This window comes from Mirounga leonina, unplaced genomic scaffold (assembly GCF_011800145.1).
Source record: "Mirounga leonina isolate KUSES-001 unplaced genomic scaffold, KU_Mleo_1.0 Mir_115, whole genome shotgun sequence".
In the NCBI taxonomy this organism is placed as follows: Eukaryota; Metazoa; Chordata; class Mammalia; order Carnivora; family Phocidae; genus Mirounga; species Mirounga leonina.
In genome coordinates, this window is record NW_023270268.1 from 42,997,696 (window position 1) to 43,020,552 (window position 22,857).

General features: G+C 34.8%; 1 long non-coding RNA gene across 1 annotated transcript in view; it reads right to left on the reverse strand.

The window, feature by feature from the left end:
• Positions 1 to 13,752: 13,752 nt before the first annotated feature.
• LOC118004950 overlaps positions 13,753 to 22,857 on the reverse strand; it is an 83,439-nt gene continuing 74,334 nt past the window's right edge. Inside the window, exon 3 of the long non-coding RNA XR_004677742.1 lies at positions 13,753 to 13,788. This is a non-coding gene — a long non-coding RNA (uncharacterized LOC118004950). The remainder of the gene's footprint in view (positions 13,789 to 22,857) is intronic.

The window sequence follows — 22,857 nt, forward strand, 5'->3', positions numbered from 1 at the left end:
ACATTTAAATAGTCTTCCTTACTGCTGGAGAGAAAGCAAGCCATATTCCATTTAACAGGGTTTTTTTCCTACTGGAGAATAATTAGATATTGTTTCAAATCTCAGTGTTTTCCTTTTTTCCTTTTCCTGCTTCCATAGCCACTGGACTATTATGAAGTGTGGAATACAGATACATCTCCCCAGAGGGGTCTAAAGTAATGATTATAACACTGAATAATTTCATGTATGCCAAACCTGTTCATGGAATGGAATCTGTTATGCTACCCCACCAGGTAGGCATGTATTTTTTAAAATATTTCTCAAGGAAACCTTCTATAGCTGCTTTAAATTTCTGGGATTTGATCTCAAAATAATGTCAACCTATATTCTTCTATTCTGAATCTTATAAAAACATGTATCCTGTTTAAGAAATTGGTTAAAAATTTTCTCAAGAAATCAAATTGGGAGAAGTTGTGTATTTCTCAAATGTTTTAAAATTGCAAAACAAATAAATTTTTAAAAAAGATAAGGAAAAATTTCACTTGTTTGGAATGGTCTTCTACAGTCACATCTCTAATGAACATTTGTTGACGCCATGACAGTGTCATGGGTTCAGCTCTTCGAAGAACATACGGTCTGGTTACTATAGCATTTCTATATTTGGATTAATCAGAAACGGAAATGTGGATAGCATTAGCTTTGAAATTAAATGAGCCCCCTAACGGGGAAGCTAATTACTGAATTCATTTTGACGTTCTGTTTTACCAGTGAAAATTTAGGTTATTGAATTGAACAATATGTACTCAGGGCTAGAAATGGAAATCAGGGCATCCATGGACGGAGCAGAGTGGAACCAGTGACTCTTACCGAGTCAGACCTGATATGTCTTTTGTTAGAGAGGATTATTATTGTTAATATTGTCACCTGTATGACAAAGGTTCTAATATGAAGAGTACTTGGAATTCTTAAAAAGCTTCCATTAGTCTATTCACTGCCATATTTCTGACTTCCATTAATGTATCTTTCCCATTGTGTGATTAGGTGGCTCCACCGGAAGCCACAATCTGGATGTGCTGGGGAAGATTTCGGGAGGAAACGTCTATGAGCTTGAAAGACAAAAGGGTAATTTAACTGTGCTTCAGTATAAAAAATGTTTCTTCTTGAGATTTCATTTTCTGAACAGAAATTTGTAGTGAACAAAGACTACTACATTCATGGTATTTTGCTTTTCAACCAATACACACACATACACACACACACACACTACATATATAACCACAATAATAAAGATAACAGGGAGCAGGTGATGGTTTGGGGTAATTCAACTGTCTTTGTTATGCTATTTAAATAATGACACGTATTGCACTAATATCCATGGCTGTTTTAAATCAAGTAGCAGTAACTGTGCTATTTCATTAGAAGAGAATTTCTTAGGAACTGGAGAGAAGTTTTTCAGCATTACATCAGATATGCAACTAATCCTTAATAAAGGCTGATTTGAATATGCAGCTCTTTTTATCTCTTTTGGGATGAGTATCCCGGTGTTGTCCTTAAATCCTAATTCAATAAAACAATGTGTGGAAAATGCTGGCCTAAAAGGGCCTTCATGCTAGAAAGCTAGTATTTGATGTTCTTAACAGAGCCCTGTGCTAAAAACATGGAAGTTTCACATCTATTCTAGGATGATCCCAATTACTTTCTCTCTGTCCACCTCCCATGGCCCAAATTGGGATAATCTCTAGAATTCTCCCTAAAGGAGATAAAACATTTGCTTAATGTATTTCCTATCAATCTTTATTTTATGTTTCTCTTTCTGGGGTCCCACTATTCAAAGAGCTTCCACCCATACTGTTGCTGTGTGGGCCAGAGGATGTCATACATTCCTTCCAAGATACTCGAGGCATAATGAACTAATAAGGACTTCAATATGACTTATGTCTCCCTGTTTAGGTGAGTTAAATTATTTGTAAATTATGTGTCAAGCACATAGAAACCATACATTTTTCTGTTTTGCTCCAAAAATACTGGCATTCTGTAATTGGGAAATTAAAAGTCGGCTATGTGCTGGGGCATCTGGGTGGCTTAGGTGGTTAAGCATCTGACTCTTGATTTCAGCTCAGGTCCTGATCTCAGGATCGTGAGATTGAGCCCCACATTGGGCTCCTTGGTCAGCGTGGAGCCTGCCTGAAATTCTCTCTCTCCCTCTCCCTCTGCCCCTCTTCCCCCCACATGTGCACGTTTTTTTTTTTAATCTCTCTCTCTCAAAAAAATGTTAGCTATGTGCTGATGTACTATTTATCATAGACTTGTGAAGTATATGGCTCCTTTAAAAAAAAAAAGAAATAGGTCTGAAGATAGTAGAGTGATTTTTTTTCTTTCTTTTTATTTTTTTAAGATCCCACAGCTGAGAACTCCAGAGGTTTCAGGCCCAGGAAACAGGAAAAGAGGAACCTTATAAAATATGGATTCTGGCATGGGCTAGATAAAATGAAAGGAACAGAGAAGAGGTGCTGTCATGGAAATGAGGCAAGAACTGTTCCACAGAGTTGTGAGAGAAAACCGATGCTGAATTGCAGAATCATTAGCCTGTGCTTCCTTATCTGCTTTCTATGTGAACAGTCAGAATGTTCTGAACAATATGTAGTAAATGACATTGTATCTGTATATATAATAGTATATTATTCAGGGACTTAAAATGTTGGAAATGTCATGTCACTGGAAAATGTTATTGCTAAAGGGGAAATATTAAAAAGGCTTAATGTGAAAAATTAAAATATGGGGCATAATCTCAACTATGTAAGATAATTTACATAGGAAAAAAACTTGAAGAAAATATACCAAAAAATTATAAGTGGCTAAGATTTTAGATGGTAAATTTAGGCCCTACATATCTGGTTACTTGTATCTTGCTGAGGTCATCTTTTGCTATCACCCCTCCCATAACTCTGAGAGAGCTACACTGCTGTCCTCCATGTCCCTTGAACACGCTGGGCACACACACCTCTCATATGAAATTAGAACCACACTCTATTCCTCTTTTATCCTTTAGTTGTTAACATTACCTCACATAATATAGTTTATTTATTTTCTTTGTTTTTTACTAGTCTCCCCAACAAGAGGATGAGTTCCAAGAGAGGATGACAGGAGCAAACCGAAGACATATCTGAGGGAGTGATTAAATAATTGACCGTGGAATTTAGGCTGATATGGAAGGAAGTAATAATATTCGGAGGAGGTGGAAGTATCAAGCAGTAACAAGGAAAACAGTAATTGTATTGTACATCACAAAGAATTTTTTGGATCAGGGAACTAGCGTGAATGACCCTGGGAAAGTAAGAAGTACTGGTTTGTTGGAAACTCAGATTGTGGAGGATGCAACTACTGAAAATGACAAAGTCCACAGCAGCCCCTCCCTACCCAATGGCTTTGGGACTGAATTATTCAGAAAGAGAAGAGAAGGGAAGGGATAAAGGATGAGCCACTGTTACCATTTCGATATATATGGTTAGCAGGCTTCTGTCTATGTAGGTATCACCTATAGATATGTCCCTTCTTTTTGAAAAAATAAAAATAAAAATTCAATCAAATAAGATATCATTTTGCAAACTGCTTTTCTTGCATTTATTAATAGGTCATGAATATTCTTTCTTTCTTTTAAAGATTTATTTGAGAGAGAGCAAGCATGGGGGTGGGGAGGAGGGGAGACGGAGGGGGAAGGGCAAGGGAGGGAGAAGGAGAGAGAGTCCTAAGCAGACTCCACACTGAGCACTGAGTAGGGTGCTGAGCTCATCTCACAATCCTGAGAACACTCCCTGAGCCCAAACCAAGACTTTGATGCTTAACCGACTGCACCACTCAGGTGCCCTAGTCATGAACATTATTTCTTGTTAATACATACACATCTATATTTTCAAAATTATATAATATTTCATTGTATGTAAAGACCATAGATTATTTAACCAAAAACTGAATTGTTGAACATGCAGATCTTTACATCCTTAAGGTAAATACTTAGAGGTGAAATTGTATAGCAAAAGATTATATAAGAGTTAAATGTTGATATTAATTTATTGAACAGCATTTATAGAACCAATTTATAAGAATTACAACATGCAAAGTGCTCTTCTAGGACTTGTGAACATAGCAATAAGCAAAACAGAAGAGAATGGCATCACTCATGGAGCTTACATTCTGGTGGAAATGTGGTTGAGAATATTCTGTAGGAAGTTACATTAAAGGGTGTCTGGGGGGCTCAATCCATTAAGGTCTGCCTTCAGCTCAGGTCATGATCCCAGGGTCCTGGGATCCAGTCCCGCCATGGGACTCCCTGCTCAGCGGGGAGTCTCTCCTCCCCCCCCCCATCCCTGCTTATGCCCCCCCCCAAAAGTAAATAAAATCTTTTAAAAAAAAGTTACATTAATTTATATTCCCAGTAACACTGTATCAAAGCGTCCATTACCTCACATTCTCACCAGCACTGGGTATTTCCAAACTTTTATAATTTGGGTTGATAATTTCTTTGCATATTTTAATTGTTTTAATAATTTTCATTATTTGATTGAGAAGTATTTCTACTTCTACACTGCTTTTTAATGTCATGTGCTCATTTTTGTTGCTGTTGGAGTATCTGTTGGAGTATCTGGTCTTTAAATGCAAAGAGTTTCATGCTTTAGTAGAAAATAATTGGGCTGCCCAGCAAACAAATTCCCTTTTTAATTTGAGAGAATTCCATTCTGCTTTGCACTCTGGAAGCTAAATGGGAAATAACATTTTCTCTCTCCATCTTCTGGCAAGTAAAACAGAGTCACATGATCTAAGGATGGCCAATCAGATACTTTTGCTGGGAATGTTGAATCTAGAAGTGATGTGGAGACAGAGTCTATTAAAGATAATATGAGATGGCAGTGGTAGAGTAAAAGGTCTGTAAGTTTCACAATGACTACCTGGTGATAAGATGTTATTCTTGTATAGGACCTTGGCTATACCTGCTCTGCCTTGCTCACTGATTCAAACCTACCTCTCAAATCTTCCTGTTAGTTCTATGAGCAACTCCCAAAATTACTTTTCTGTCTATGTTAATCAGTCATCTTCTGTTGTTTGTAACTAAGAACATTAAAGTATTGATGTTTTATAAATATATATCTTCAACCATGTTTTCTAGTTTTTCACAGTGTATTTGTAAAATACTATGTTTTAATTTTTATTTAATTGAATATGTGAATATATATTCTATGTAGTCTACCATTGATGTGTGCTTAGAGGTCTTTGTAATGCCAAAATTGTTAAAATATTTAACTAATATTTCTTCTAGTACTTATATCTTTAATGCATTTGATATTCATGTTGATCTGAGGTATGACTTATAGCTCTATTTATTTTGGTTCTCAATAGATATCCAATTGCTTTTTGCTTCTTCTTCTTTCTTTCTTTTTTTTTGTTTTAGTAACCAAAACCTTGTTCAATGATTCAAAAAGCTACTTTTGTTAGATATTAATTTTGCTGTCAATTTATGGAGACTTTGTTCTGTTTCATTGATTAGTCTAATCTTGGAGTCTCACCACACTTTCAATCAACGTAGCTTAAATTACAACTTCATATTTGACAAGATTAGTGCCTTCATTACCTATCTTTTTCAGAATTTTACTGGATATTTTTATCTACTTATTTTTCTAAATATATTTTACAAATTTTTCAAGAAAAATCTTTGTAATTTTGATTGTTATTGCATGAAATACACAGCTTAATTTGGAGAAAATTCACAAATATTCCAAGACCATGTAATACTTTTCTATTTACTTGTTTTCTTTTTATATTCCTCAGTAGAATTTTCTTTTCATGTATGTTCTGCACATTTCTTGGTAAGTGTATGTGTTTTGAATTAAATCTTTATTTAACTGAATTTTAAAACATTATTGTTAGCTTTCAAGGGAGTTACTAGGGAGGTTTAGTATATTTATTTTGTATCAGTTTATTTATTGAACTCACATTTTAATTCTAGTAGTTTGGTTTTCTTGGTATGTAACCATATGTATAAATAAGTCTAATTTAATGTTTTTTCAACTCATGTCTTGTTTTGTAATTACATAGCACTTTATCATTTTAAAATTATAATAGAAAAATATCTTCTATCTTGCTCTACCTACCTTAATAGGTCATGTCCAGGGTTTTTTGTTCATTTGTTTGCCTGCTTTCTTTTGTTTTGTTTAGCATTAAATTTGATGCTTTTTGGGGAGGACTACCAATTTTAAGCATGATATAGATTCATATTATTAATAACATTAAATAAGAAATTTGTAGGAGGTCATTGTGATTGTGGGAGTTGAGGAATTTTTGTCTCTGTTTGCCTTATATTTATTGAAACTTTTCACAGGGAGCCCACCCAGCCTAAATAGAGAAAGGAGGATTTCATGACTGTTGGAAAGTACATTCCAATTTTAGATTGCTCTCCTGTATTGCCATCTTGGCAATACAATTGATAGAATATAAGATTTTCAGTCTAAGGCTTTCTGTGGTGATTCTTCATTTGTCTGTTATTAGTTCACTGCTGTAAAAAGTAGCTTCAAACAGATTGTTTTCATATCTTCTACATTATTCCCCAGTCATAGCAAACTTGGTGGGATCTTGGAATATCTCCTTTCTGAAAAACTGATACTCAACATGTACATAATACCAGGTATCTACTGATCATCCTCTTTCACAAAGTTTGCACAATACAAACAAGACAAAATATGGAGTTTTTCTTCAAACCATGTCTTGAAAATCTGAGCCAGAGTATAAACAATTTTAGCAAAGGTAGCACAGCAAGACTGATAACTACTAATTTCTGAACAATATCTTGCTGAACATCATTTTACAATTACAGATAAGGTTGTTACATCTTTGAACTGTTCACTGGAATATGTAGGTTGCTAGAAGAATCCCTAAAAGAGCTTTAATTTGTCACTCACTTCTGGGGATAGGAAAAGGTATATGGTTTACAGGAAAAAAATATTATGTATATACATACATATATAGTGTGTGTGTGTATGTGTGTGTGCATGTGAGTGTGTGTCAAGTGGGCACAGATATTCCCTCTACTAAGTAAACCTGTTTAAACATTTAGTCCCTCTGTAAGAATTACCCAAATCCAATCTTTTCTGCTATAAAATACAACTGACTACAAGTACAAAAAGACAACTCTCTAGAGATTATTGCTAGAAGCCTAACAGACAGTAGGGTAGTTCAACTGTTGGTCCCCATTCACTCTCTCCACTCTTCCAAAGTGATTCAGCCACTCCAGGAGCAGCTCTGAAGGGAAGATAGTGAACCAAATGGCCAATGATTGTTGTGCATGATTTTCTACGGAGCTAATTAAATTTGAGAGCTCTACAGATAGTGTGGAAGGCATAGATACACAACTGTGACTTTACTCCAGTTTGCCTTTTTGGTTTTTAATCTATGTTTAAAACACACAATAAATTTAAGAAACTTGATATATAGCAATCAAAACAAAGGCAGTGTCTGGCAAAAAGCATTATTGATTTATTTGTTTGTTTGCCTTCCACAAGGGCAGATGATCAAAAAGTGGTAATAACTTCCAGGAAATAATGAGACATGGTCAGATCCATGGCTAAGTCTAGTCCTACTAGATAAGGAATGCTATTGATCTGCAGTGGAAGAAAGAGTTTCTATTTTTCCTATAAGATCTCCTAATCAGAGCATATATTGATATTTGATGGAATTTCATCTACTAATTTTATCTCATAATAATATGCTGATATATTAAGAAAAGAGGTTGTCAGTTCCCAAAGTCATCTGTATATTTGATATAAATATTTGAAAAAAATGCTTTGAAGTTTAATAGGGAATAGTAGCAACCAGTGGAATTGTTGCCACTATTTCTTATTTCATTGCTGATATTTTACTCCCCCAATTCCTTCTTTTTTAATCATTTGGACAGATTCCAGAAGTTGGTAAAGGAAGTTATAAGGCAATATCTTTGGCTCCATCTTTTTAAAAAGTTTCATTTAATTTTTCATATCAATGGTTTTGGTCACCATTTTGGTTATGTAAGAGTCAGTTTCTAGGAAACTGTGGTCAGGAAAGCAAGTATGAGATGAGCTCTCTTTTCTCTTGGAGAAGAGGAAACATCAGGTATTTCATGGTAAATAATTGCAACTAAGAGTAATGAGATAATTAAAACTTATATTATCATAAGCTAAAGATTTTTTAGAGATAATGGACATTGTACAAGGATATAATCTGCTTCTTTTATTGAAAATCAATCCTGCCTCTCTACTTCTAAAGATTGTGTGGTAGGAGCTCTGGCAAATTGAGGATTGTTTTCAATGAGGAAACCTGGTGAGGAAATTGTTCTGCTGTGAATGGTAAAAGATTAAAACTACAAATTAACATGAATCCACAGGAAATATTGAATATCACTCTAACTTCGTCAGTTAGCTAGAGGTACTCCAAATTACACTAGTTTTGGAACCATAGAAATAGAACTATAACCACTGCCACACTTCTTGTGTTTTTAATAGCAGAAATAAAAAATATAGAATTTGGCTTTTGTAATAGTTCCTCGTAAGATGAGTTACTTTGGCCTTTACCTGTTTATTTTTTAAAAGGTATTTTCATCTATTTAAACAAAATCTCCCCTTTTAAAGAAATGGTTTTTCAAGGAACATCAAATTTACAAGAATATTACACAATGTTATTTTAAATATTAACCTTTTATTTTTTCAGTTTTCATATTCTATTCATCTTATACATACACACACAATTATTTCACTACTTGAATGGCTCTCCATTTTTCAATGACAGATACTGAAGTTTGTGGCACATATTGCATGTTTCCTAATATATCTACAATTATAAACAAAAAAAAACTTCGGCACAAAATTGTAATGGGTTTGATAGCCATACGTGCCATATCATAACATACATTTTCTCTGAAATTAAGGCTTTTTGCTTTGCTTTCCAACCTAAAAGCAAATGAGCACCAACATATTTAATATAAACCCTCATTCATAGCTATATATCTTCTAAAATAGCAAGACTCAAGAATATATACCAAGTAATTTATTTCTCCAATCAAAATTGTACTTGCTATATTTCCATACTTCTAAATGTATCTACATTCATATTGCTTTCCTACTTGGTAAACACTCTTCTCTCTCTTTTTTTAAGTTTTTATTTTAATTCAGTTAGCTAATACAGTGTTTTATTAGTTTCAGATGTACAATATAGTGAGTGATTCAACAATTCCATACATCTTCCTGCACTCATCACAAGTGCATCCTTAATCCCCATCACCTATTTAACCCTTTTCCCCACCCGCCTCACCCACTCTTCTCGTCTCTTGATTAATGTTTTCTTTTTTTTTTAAGATTTTATTTATTGATTTGAGAGAGAGCACGCACAGGCGCAGGAGCAGGGGGTAGGGGCGGAGGGCGACGGAGAAGCAGGCTCCTGGCTGAGTGCAAAGCCCCTTGTGGGAGGAGGGGGGGTCCTCAATCCCAGGAGTACAGATCATGACCTGAGCCAAAGTCAGGCACTTAAGGGACTGAGCCACCCAGGCACCTCTTGATTAATGTTTTCTGAACATTCCATCAGTTAGTTGAAATCTTATCAGTCTGGAATTTTTTAACGCTACCCACTAAATATTCTAGTTTTTCTGTCTACTCAGCCATTACTCTGCCTATCTGCCATTTTACTTAATATACATACATACGTAAGTCCCTCTATAATTATAGCTAATAATTTGTTTTAAATTTTATTTGTTTTGACTATACATGTAATTAAAGATTATATCATTACTAGTGTCCACAGTATTTGTTTTTACGCTTCCATTATCAAAGTTACTTGTTTGTTTAAGTAAGAAGTCCTCCTCTAATTACAGGACTTGGGTAAAGGCAAGTGGTTAGTATTTCACAACTCTTACATTTCACACCAGGAAGCCATGTTAACACCTTTGATCTAGGTAGAAGGCCTTAATTAAAATAAATGTATTACAGTAGAGGTGTTCACAAAGCACAATTAATGATTCTGTTAATTGGTTTTTTTCCTTTGTTGTGGATATAAGCAGCATTAGTTCTTTATTTGTAAAACAGAGTTCTTAAAGTCTGGAACCCCTTCTTACTCTTTAAAAATCCTTAATTTCTAGCACAGTGTCTAACATATAGTAGGCACTCCTCAAAAGTTATTAAATGAAATTTTAATGGATTCATAATATAAAGATTTGTCCTGTTTCCTTATTAGAATATGAGCTTCTTAAGAACAATAGCCATGTTTTCCACTGTGCCTGTATTACATGCTTATTTCTAATAAATAAATGAGTAATTTCAAATAAAATAAATTCTAATTATATTTAGGTACATTTTAAATTGGCATCTTTAAAAGAAAAAAATGTCAAATAGAAAAACAAAGGTATGCATAATCAAAAACTAGTATCTTGATATAATACAATTTAAATGGCTCAGAAAGTTCTGTAGATGTTTCTAGAGTTTTGCATTAATTCGTTCATTAAGAAAAATTACCTGTTGAGTTGCTCCTCTAAATCAGGAATGGAGAGATGAAAGACAGAGTCCCTGAACCTAAGTGACCTACAGTCTAATGCGGAGATATTATGCAATTATAATATAATAATATAATTTCTACAAAGATGCTGAATGCATGATACATTGAGAGCATAATGACAATTGCCTAAGTGTGCCATGTTAGGGAGGAAGAGGACAGAAAAACTTTCAGAGAATCAATGAGTAATGCACAAGTTAAGATTTACCAGCAAGACTGAGCTTTTGAGGCCAGGATCCTACCTATTCATTCACCTATATTAACAATATCTAGCACATTGTCAGACACACAGTAGGCACCAAATAAGCATTTATTAAATAAAATGCTAATGAGTGTATAAGACAAATTTAGACAGAATACATAATAAGCAGATAGATTAGATAGGTTGATTGACAGATCAATAGATAGACCTAAGATAAGAGCAACTTGAAAAAGAAGTGAAGTGGCTCCATTTCAGGAGTTAGCTAGGTAAGTGATAGAGCGTAGGCACTGGAAATAGAACAAGAAGGGGAAAAAAAGAGCCTGTGGCAATGCAAATGTGGCTGAGAGAGCATGGCCCCTTTGGAAGCGTACATGAAATTTAATATTTTGAGAGTTCAAAGTAGAAATAGGAAGGAGTTGATGTCAAAGAAGTGAGGACCAGATGAAGAAGATCTTTAAAGAAAGCCAAGGGAAAAAGGGAAAGACTGGAGTGAGAAAGCCCACAGACAAGGTATTGTAATGGTCTAGACAATGGGTGATGCATTTCTAAATGAAGATGGTGACAGAGGGCCAGCGGGGGAGCAGTTATCTTCAAGAAAATATGGGTAGGATCAATAGGACCTGATGAATGACTGGATATAATCAGTGGGAAGATGAGTCTAGTATGATTTCCAGTTTCTCATTTAAGCAACTGGATGGGGTTATTAACTGAGATTGCGAGTAAGGGAGAACTGTTAGGTTTGGGAAAGAATGGTGCTAAATTTATTTTAGATTCATTGAACTTGAAACACATTCCAGTAAGTGAATTCCAATTAATAGTTTGGTAAATATATTTAGAGTTAGATATAAAAGTGTAAGATAGAGACAAACACTGGGAGTCATAGGGGCACCTGGGTGGCTCAGTTGGTTAAGCTTCCATCCGACTCTTGATTTCAGCTCAGGTCAGATTTCAGGGTCGTGAGATTGAGCCCCTAGTCAGGCTCCATTGTCAGTGTAGAGCCCACCTGAGATTCTCTCCCTCTCTCTCTGCCCCTCCCCCACTTTCTCCCTCCCCTCCTAAAAAAAAAAAAATGGGAATCATGGGAATGTATGTGGTAACTGATACCCTAGAAAAAGGTGAGTTTACCTAAGGTGAAAAAAGACACCCCCCAAAAAATTGGGCTGAAGAAAAATTCTATGTAAAACAAGTGTTCAGTGGGCTGCAAAGGAAGACTCTCCAATGGATCAAATTGGGAAGCAACAAGATAGGATGAAAAACAGGAGGATATGGTGTCACAGACTCCAAAGAATGAAAGAGTTTCAGAAAAGAAAGAGGGATCAGTAACAGCAATTACTGGCAGGAGGTAGGGAAGGATGAAGACTACGGACTGTGGCAAACAGGACATCACAGGTGATCACAGTAAAAGCAGCTGTGGTGGAAAAGGGAAGTGGCCACGTTTCAAGAGGTTAAGGACTAAACAGAAGCTAAAGAAGTAAAGGAAAATCTAAATGCTCAACACAACATTGGTGCAATGCTGATAATTTTCTCCTTGCCCCAAAATAAAGCTCCTGAGTGTACAGGCAAAATAACTATTCTCTTGATAAAAGCATGGCAAAAATCTTAATTAGAATGTTGTAGACCATTGTTTGTGGTGCATTCAGAAAAATTATAATAAACACAGGTAGGTCAAACAAATGAAAGTTTATATTTTAAAGCTAGATAATGCAGAATATATAATGCAAAATTTAGGAATAATATAAAGCTGCACCTCATAATCTAAAGCTTTCACACATTTATTTCTTATTCATTTCATGTCTTAGAGTGACAGAGCAAAAAACCAATTACTAAAACTATTAAGGAAAAATAGAAATAAAGATCTAATATATCACCAAAGAATTTCGGAAAGTTTGTGCAAGCAATTTGGAGAATTTAAGACAAACCTGGATTTTTCCTTTTTTTTTTTTTCTTTTTTATCTTAAGCTTTCCAAACAGATCACTGAGATGGCTCCATGCTTAGCATTTTTATAATGGGATTAATGCTATACAATTAAAACTAGATATTTAAATTGAGTACTACAATATCACTTATTTGGGTACCGATGGGCTAAGGGATTTCTACAAAAAAAGAAAAAAGAAAAAGAAAAAGGCAACCCTTTAATTTGTTAAACTGCATCTGGAAAATGTGATTTTGCCAATATTAGAACCCATCTGACCTTTTTGAGCTGGCTTTAAATCTTTGGGGAATTGTACTTGTTTATCCTTATAAAAATACGACTTCCTGCTTAAGAAGAAAACTAAAAAGCCAAAGGACTTCTTGATCATCAGGTAGTTAGTACCATAGTAACTTTTTCAGGAGTCATGCATTAATTAATTATAAACATATGTATTTTATTTCTTCTAAAAGGAGAATTTGTCTTTTTTAATAAAAGAAAATACGGGCAAAATGCCTTTCAAGTTCTGCTACACATCACACTCTGAAAGAAGGTTTTAGAAATAGATCACATTTATCATCTATACTTAAAAACAGAATGTTATTTACCCTGAATAATAGTGCTGTGCTAAAACTACAATCATATACTAGGATTACCCATTATTTTTATAGTACTAAATTTATAAGGAATTCTCTATGTTTGTGGCATTTGAAGATTTAACACTCTTGAACGTCTACTTTTTCCCACTAATCCAAAAAGTCATGGCTATATTAGCTTGCTAAGGCATAAATGTAAGTCAGGAAACAAATCCCTGGTATCCACATCTCAATGTAATTTTGTGGGTTTTGTACTCATCTTGTGACATTAACACTCATGGAGTAAAATATTTTGTCCTTTGAGAAAAGTGTCCATGAAGAAAGATAGAAGTGTCAGTTAAAAGGAAATGAAAAAGTAATTAAACTGTTATATGAGAAAATGCACAGGAAACACATGACTTTTGACAAAAGGATTTGAAAAAGCTGGAACCTCTACAAACATTTCCATATTTGCAAATTTGGAAACAGACATTTTCAGGAAGAACTGTTCTTGAAAGTTGGACTTTTTCCATTCCATATCTTCACTGCAAGCAACTAAATCACACTGGAATTTCAAAATAGAATAGATGAATTCAAAAGACTGCCATTTAAAATGGATGCATTTAGCATTAGATAATAGCACTAAAAACAACAGGTACTTACCATTTACTGGGCCCTTCCTCTGTGCCCACTGTTAGTATTTCATGTAATTCACAAAATAACCCAACAAGATAGGACTATTACTTCCCTCATTACACACTTGAGACAACGGAGGTTCAAAAAGGTTGTAGAGCCTACTCAGAAAGGTTAAGGTCATCCTAGCTCATCAGCCAAGTCTATTGAACTTTAGCCTGATGTTTGTGAGTTTTTTATAAAATAACATATTTCAGACATGACATATATTGATTGCCTCTGGCTGAGTTCATCTACTAGGTTCTATGTAAAATATATTTAAGGTAAGTGGGAAGCTTAAAATTATTACTGAGTAAACAGCAGGTTAAATGAGTGGGCTCTGGAAACCTGAATGACAGTTCAAAGCCTAGGGCAGCCTCATACTGGCTAGGTCACTTTGGACATGTTACTTATAATCTATGGCCTCAGTTTTCTCATCTGTAAGATGGGGGATAATGAGGGTGCATACCTTAGAGTACAGCTACATGTAAAGCATTTAACCAACTGAGCCACCCAGGCGCCCCATACATGTAAAGCATTTAAAACAGTGCATGGCGGGGTGCCTGGGTGGCTCAGATGGTTGGGTGTCTGCCTTTGGCTCAGGTCATGATCCCAGGGTCCTGGGATCGAGCCCCGCATCGGGTTCCCTGCTTGGCAGGGAGCCTGCAACCCTCTCCCTCTACTGTTCCCCCTGCTTGTGCTCTCTCATGCTCTCTGTCAAATGGAATGAATAAAATCTTTAAAAAATAAATAAAACAGTGCATGGCAGATAGGGCTCCATTATGTTAGCTACTATTATGGACAACTTATCTCCATGACCCAAGTAAGCTTACATTATCCAATTCTTTGTTATTGTTCTCCTCACTTTCCCTAGAATTTAGTCAATATGACCATATATAATAAATAAATAGCTATTTTGTTGGGGTAAGGAGTTTTATAGAGAAAGATATACTTTTAAAGGTTTTAAATGTAATTCTGATTATATGTGCTACAAATATTTTCACTGTTTATGGTAATATGTATTTTGCAAATTCATCATGAGATTATACATGAAAATAAGCTTTAAGTAAACCTCCTTAATAATAAGTTTGTATAACATAACAACATAACATAACAACATAACATAACATTTCAGTCAGAACTGGAAACAAATTTTCAAGTGCCACAAAGGAAGAGTCACCTGATTTGATATAACCTGAATTAAGTAATTTGAATTCTTTTTAAAATGGCATTTAACTAGCAGACAGAAAGACAAGAAAGCTGAGTTAACTTAGGAACTTCCTGTATTTTGCAGCAATGGTGTTGTGATCCTTCAAGTAGAGGGAGATCAGTTTGATGCCATTTTGAGCTCACTGTGCATTGGAGCATAAAAGGAAGAGGTGGGTGGAAGCAAAGCTGAGCTAGGAGCCGACTGGCATGAGACACGGCAGGAGGCGAATGGAGCGGTTAGACAGATGGGTGGATGAAAAGACCGGGGCACACAGAAAGATGTTCAATGATGACGCAGCTAAGAAGGGGGAAAAGGTTATGATATGACCCAATTACCACAAATAACCAAAGAAATAATAACTGTGAGAAGAAAATGCAAAAGGAGAGATTACAGGCTCATTGGGATCTTTGCTGGAATTCCTTTTGCAGCCCTCCTCAGACTAAGTCACCCAACTGTAATTATCTCAATTGATCTGACAATTCCTCACTTTGTGTTCATGTATTTCAGTACAAATATATATATTAATATATTTTTGTTTCTTTTTCATTAGATTATAGCTTATAAAGGGCTAAAATTGTATCTTCTACTTCAGTATTTCTCCATGCTGATGTGAATTTAAAATGTTGTTGCTTGTCATTAAGAGACAATACTTCAAATATTGATCAGAATTTTTTCATCAATGTGTGTTATCTAAGTTGGATTCAAAATAAAGAGAAGTTACTTGGAATTTGGATATTGATTTAAAAATCTCTGCATATTTGAGAGATTGCCTTTCATTGTTCATAGCAATAACAATTATATACAGAACATCAACTTAAGATTTCAGAAAATTTCAGTCATTTTATAAAATTATTAGACTCCTAATCAAACATTTCTCACCTAACTATTTAAAATTTGTATTTATTTATTTGCAAAGTAATTAGTTGACAAATAATTCTTGAGTATCCTGCATATATTAGCTCTGCCAAGGTACTTATGACTCCATGTTTAAGATTCAACTTTTGTTTTCTGGGTTTAAAGATTTTGTACTACAAACAGAATAACAATGGATGAAGATGTAGTCCCAAAGACCCAATTCAACAATTGTATAATTAAACCTCCCTATCCAGTTCATATATTTACTGTTAAGCTTATCATATACAATTTATTTCGTGTGTGTGTATCCCAATGAGATTCCTTGAGGGAAAAGCTGATTTTGTTATTTGCAATATTTAGTACAGGCCCTGGCACATAGTAGCATTAAAATATAATTGTAGAAAAGAAAGACAGAAGGAAGGAGGGAAAGGAAAGGAGGGGAGGGCAGGGGAATGGAGGGGACGGAGGAGAAAAAAAGGAAGTCAGATATGCATGAACAAGAGAAAAGAAACTGTGTCATAAACCTGCTTTCATATTATATTGAAGTATAATTTTATAGGACAGGATTCCATTGGACTTAGTGTCCCATGAAGGGCCAAAGGAAAAAAAGTGTCTTGCATGTATACAGCATTTTATAACTTACACAATTCTTTCATAGTCATATTTGTTTGATCTTCACAGTAACCCCAGGAGTCAAGAATCATTACTGCCCTCTTTTGCAAAAGAAGAAACTGAGGCTCATATAGTTTAAATGACTATCCCAAATGTACCCAGATAATAAATAGCAGAGTTAGAAGCAAACTGAAATCTCCCAAGTACCTAAATGTCTCAGGAACATAGTTTAATTTTATTAAATTAATTCTATATAGTAGTATGAATTCCTTGAGAAGAATCCTAAAATTTGTACCTACCAAGGAATAACAATAATAATAGCAGTAACAACAACAACAGAGCTAGCATACATTAATTGCTTGCTACTTGGGAGACACTGTTCTGAAGATTTACATGTATTTGCTTGCCCATCTAGTCTTCACAACAATGCTATGAAAAAAGTACCATTGCTATGCTTATTTTAAATGTGAGAAAAATGAGGTGCTGAAAAGTGAAGTAATTTATCTAAGGTCACATAGCAACAGTAAAGCTGAGCTCAAGCCATTATTATCTTCTATTAAAACATCTCTGTCCTTGATGTATTATAAACATGTACTAAAAATAAGAGAAATCACAGCTAACTCAGAATGTCAATCTGGAAACTTTAGACCAGTTTCTGAAGCCAGTTAGTTGTATTTTTTGGCAAAGCACTTAAGCCTGTTCTGTATCTGCTTCTTTCCCATGAAATGAGGCTAAATGAGATGATGCACGAGCTACCAGATTTCTAAAAATCTAGGATAAAAGTCTGCACACAATCTTCATGGCACTGCAGTAGTAGACCATGAAAGAAGAAATCAGATTGGAAAAGTCAGCATATCAATCAAGAAAATGATGAGTCAGGAGGAGTAAGCACTAACGATAAAATATCTACATAGTTTACACATATTTTAATGTTCAATATTTATCCTGGTATAACTGTCTACAGCCATTCAGGATAAACCACTTTTAAGGACATATTTGTGATCTTTTATTTCAACCCTGAATAACGACAGAACTTTGAAGACAGGGTTCAGACCAGAGAGCAGAATACATTTATTAAGTGTCACAGGGAGGTGGGAGAGAAAGACATTGTGGAGGTTCAGTTGACACTCAGATACCCTGAATGAACTGGCTCCATTGCAACCTACCCATCACCAGCATTTCAGGGCTTTCCATGACTGATTTTCAGCATTGGCTTTTGGAATGCTAAATTACCTTGATTTCCATCTGCCCTTTCAATTCTTCTGCTTCTTGTTTTGATTTCTTTTTTCTGATTTCTGTTTTTAAATCTCATTTAAAAACATGAGAATCCACTGTCTAGTTCTTGACCCTTTGTCCCCCTTTTGCTTAACTGTCCCTTGGGAAACTTGCACAATCTAAATGACTCACTCGAATTTATGAGATGAGCCAGATCGCTCCCTTGCCCATTAGCCCATTTCAATTAGATGTCTCAGCATCACTGCAAGTTAAATAGGTATAAAATCTGAAATAATAAATTTTTCCCCAAACAGCATTGTATCTAGAATGTCCTATATGGTTCTGCAATCCCTCTGTAGTTTCTCCCTCTTCCTTCCACAACTCAGTCCCTGTTTTCTTAAAATGAACATCAGTGCCTGAAACAACGAATACATTATTTTTTGTGTTGTGCTTTATTCTAAATAATTATTTCCAAATCTTTTGAATGAAGAATGTTGAAGACAGACCTGATCTAATCTCATTCAAAAATTCTTAAAAGATAAGGGTTTTAAAAATATTAAATCAGTTTGTATTTTCTCTTCTATATCTACATCGAAAATCAACTATAAGGGAAAATACATATTAGTTGAAAAATACTTTTGGAAGATAATGATATTTTGTATCTACCTTTATCTTTCTCTCTCTGACTAGATTATCTTACCTATTGCTTTGTGTGTTTTCAAAGTTGCCATGACTAGTGAACAACATTGAAGCTTAAGTGATGGACATAAATTTATAAAATATAATTGGAGTAGTGTTCACTGTCTCAATTCTTGTCCAAGTGCTGACATCAGTTTGAGCTCTAAACACCAAAACTCCTGGGAGCATTTCAGAGTTGAAAGCACGCTACTCAATGGGAATCAGGTATTAGTTCTTGATAGGCTACAAGCAATTTGATGACTTTTTTGAACAAGTACTAAATTCCATGAGTTTTATTGTTGCCATCTGCATACTAGGGTACTAACCAAAACAACACCTCATGTACTTAGAAATTCTAGGATGATATTGCTTCTCAATCTTGTTCTTTTTCTGGCCTCATTCAAATAGAGCAGTGAATGAATAACAATAGAATTAAAAATTGATTTGAAAAGCATATATTTAAAGCTCAAAACATGAATTACAAATAAAGAGGTATTTGGTGTCCCTCCAAAAGAGACTTCAGAATGATCAGGTAAAATACATTGTTATCTGTAGGCTTGTGAGATTGGTCTCAAGCTACTTTTAGAACTGTTCTTGAGTACTCAGTAGGGGGAAAGTACTTTTGTATATTTTAAAATTTGTCATCAACTTGAGGATATATTCAATTAAGGTGTCATGTCTCATCTCAAGTGGAAAAACAAAGGTAAAAAGCCTAGTGGTACAATAGCATTTAACAGCTGATGATAGTGTTTCTGCCTGATTTGGTGTAATTACCCAGATTGAACATGCTCAGCTTCAGAATTATAGGCAACCATTAATTATCTGTTCCCTATCCCAAAGTGTATATATTTTTCATGAGCTTTTAGGGTTAGGAATCAAAAGGAAGTGCAGCAGTTTGTTTTATTTAAACTTTACTTTGTGGTATATTTTATAAAACTTTTGGGAGACAAGTAATTTGTAACTTACCACCACTAACTTTAGTGGTACTGAATAAAAAAAAAAAATTCTGGTTTAGCTAGCCAACTCTATGGACTTTAATGATGTCTGAAATGATTTTTTTTCTTAAATATCACACTGTATTACAACACTTCTCATCTTTATTCTACCTGTAAATAAGGCCAATTCCTATAAAAATCTGATGACTTTTAAACCAGTGGGACAAGAAGAAACATATTTCCTCCACTCCCACCCACCCATGAGTATGAGATATTGAAAGAAAAAGACACAAAGAAAAAAAAAATTAAGTTCTGTTTTGTGAATGCAATCCCTTTTGGCATTTTCTCTAAGCACTACAGTAAAAATTTAAATTGCTGTTCAATTATTGTAAATGCCAGATTCATATTTCATCGAATGCAACAATGAGCTAAGACATAGTAACTTGGCTTTATACAAATGATACAAAATTTTGAGATTCACTAATGTCACTGGATCTTCTGTGATAGCATATCCAAAAGTAAAGTGCATCCTCTTTTATAACCTTCACTTCTGGGTGTCCAAGCACAGTTGTGCAGGCTGTGCTTTGCACAAAGATTCCCCGCTAAGAAACATGATTGGGGGCTGAAATCAGCCTGAGTTTAGCTCTCCAAGTCATGGGTCTGTGGAATGAAGCTTGCACTCCCCTGCATACCCCCTACAAGGAACAGCTTTTTCTAACTTTTTCACCCAGAGAAGATACCTTTTCCTAATGTGTGCTTAAGTATGTGAAAGCAAAGCCCTTGCTACTTTTTTTCTCTAGAGTAATTCTCCATCTAAAATTTTTATTAAGTTTTATACTCTATTAAAAAGGAACGGTGTCCTATTTGTCTTTGTCATCTAGCACACTGCCAGCCTCCTACTAGACGCTGACTATATGTTTGTTGAATTAATAGAATCCAGAGACCATGGAGTAAACTACTTGAGTTCAAAGCTAAGACTCTGCACAACTGCAAGGCATGCCATTTACATGGAATGCTCTGGAAATGGCACCCCCTAGAATTGTGGAACACTGTTACATAATCTTAGATGGACTCCTAATTTTATAATGGTGTAAGATGGCATTTTTTAAAAGGGTAACTACATCAATTAACAGGTGATAATGTGCTTTTCATACACAGTATCTTACAATGTCTCATTTATTCTTCACAGTTAGCAAGATTATCACTATTTTTTAGATTAATTAACTGAGCCTTAGAGAATTAAATTTACTTCTTTCTTAAGATCATATAGCCAGTATTTTTCTGAGTCCAAACACAGATTAGTCTGAGATTTTAAATTATGTGATTATAGGGCGCCTGGGTGGTTCAGATGGTTAAGCGTCTGCCTTCGGCTCAGGTCATGATCCCAGGGTTCTGGGATCAAGTCCCACATCGGGCTCCCGGCTCAGCGGGGAGCCTGCTTCTCCCTCTGACCCTTGCCCCTCTCATGCTGTTTCTCTCTCGCTCGCTCTCTAAAAAAAAATAAGATCTTTTAAATAAATAAATAAATAAATAAATAAATAAATAAATAATGTGATTATAAATCATCTTCTTTTATGTAAATATTTGAAAGACTTTTATAGAACTACAGATTCTGTATATATGATTGAGTCCTAAGGGAATTGATTTCTCATAACATTTAAGACATTAAGTAATCTTTCACTAGTAAAATACTGTGTCATGCTAAATTGTAACAGTTAAAAGTACACACCAACATATTCTGACTCTGACTTTTGGTAAAATAACAAAGTTCTGCAGTAGTCATTAAAGTTAGCTTTTAACACAGAGACAAAAAACAAACAAAACAAATGACCACCTAAGGTCCATCTGATTATAGCTTGGTAGATATTCATTTAGGTGAGGATACAAGAGGTGAAAAACAAAAGAGATTATGTTATTACACTAATTTCTAGAGTGTTAAAAAACTTCATTCACATTATTCCATTTGATCTCATTTTACAGAAGGTAAAAATATGCAGAGACTAGTTAATTTTAAAAGATGATGGTGTTAGTAAGAGGAAACTGATACCAAGACTTGGACATTGGTCTTCTAACTCTAAATTAAGAATATCTATTTCATCAAGAATATTTTTGGCTGGAAAAAATTGGGATCATTCCCTGCATATTTTTGGAACACAATGCTTTGAAGCTGGAACTCAATCACAAGAGGAAATTTGGAAAGAGCTCAAAGACATGAAGGCTAAAGAACATCTTACTAAAGAATGAGTGGGTCAACCAGGAAATTAAAGAAGAATTTTAAAAATTCATGGAAACAAATGAAAATGAAAGCACAACTGTCAAAACCTTTGGAATGCAGCAAAGGCAGTCCTAAGAGGGACATATATAGCAATTCAAGCCTTTCTCAAGAAACAAGAAAGGTCTCAAAAATACAACTTAATCTTACCCCTAAAAGAGCTGGAGAAAGAACAGCATATAAAAGCCTAAATCCAGCAGGAGAAAAGAAATCACACAGATTAGAGCAGAAATCAGTGAAATATAAACCATAAGAACAGTAGAACAGATCAACAAACTAGGAGCTGGTTCTTCAAAAGAATTAATAAGATTGAGAAACCCCTGGTCGGCCTTATCAAAAAGAAAAGAGAAAGGACCCAAATTAATAAAATCATGGATGAAAGAGGAGAGATCACAACCAATACCAAAGAAATAGAAACAATTTATAAGAACATATTATGAGCAACTATATGCCAACAAATTAGGCAATCTGGAAGAAATGGATGCATTCCTAAAGAGGTATAAACTACCAAACCTGAAACAGGAAGAAATAGAAAACCATAACTAGCAAGGAAATTGAAGCCATAATCAAAAATCTCCCAACAAACAAGAGTCCAGGGCCAGATGGCTCCCAGGGGAATTCTACCAAACATGTAAAGAAGAATTAATACCTATTCTCCTGAAGCTGTTTTAAAAAAATAGAAATGGAAGGAAAACTTCCAAACTCTTTCTATGAGGCCAGCATTACCTTGACACCACCAAAAGGGAGAATTACAGACCAATATCCCTGATGAACATGGATGTAAAAATTCTCACCAAAATACTAGCCAATAAAATCCAACAATACATTAAAATGATTATTCACCATGACCAAGTGGGATTTATTCCTGAGGTGCAAAGATGGTTTAACATCCTCAAATCAATGAATGTGGTACACTACATTAATAAAAGAAAGGACAAGAACCATATGATTCTTTCAATAGATGCAGAAAAATCATTTGACAAAGTACAGCATCCTTTCTTGATTAAAACTCTTCACAGTGTAGGGATAGAGGGAACATACCTCAATATCATAAAAGCCATATATGGAAAGCCCACAGCAAATACTATTCTCAGTGGAGAAAAACTGAGAGTTTTTCCCCTAAGGTCAGGAACACAGCAGGGATGTCCACTATCACCGCTGCTATTCAACATAGTACTGGAAGTC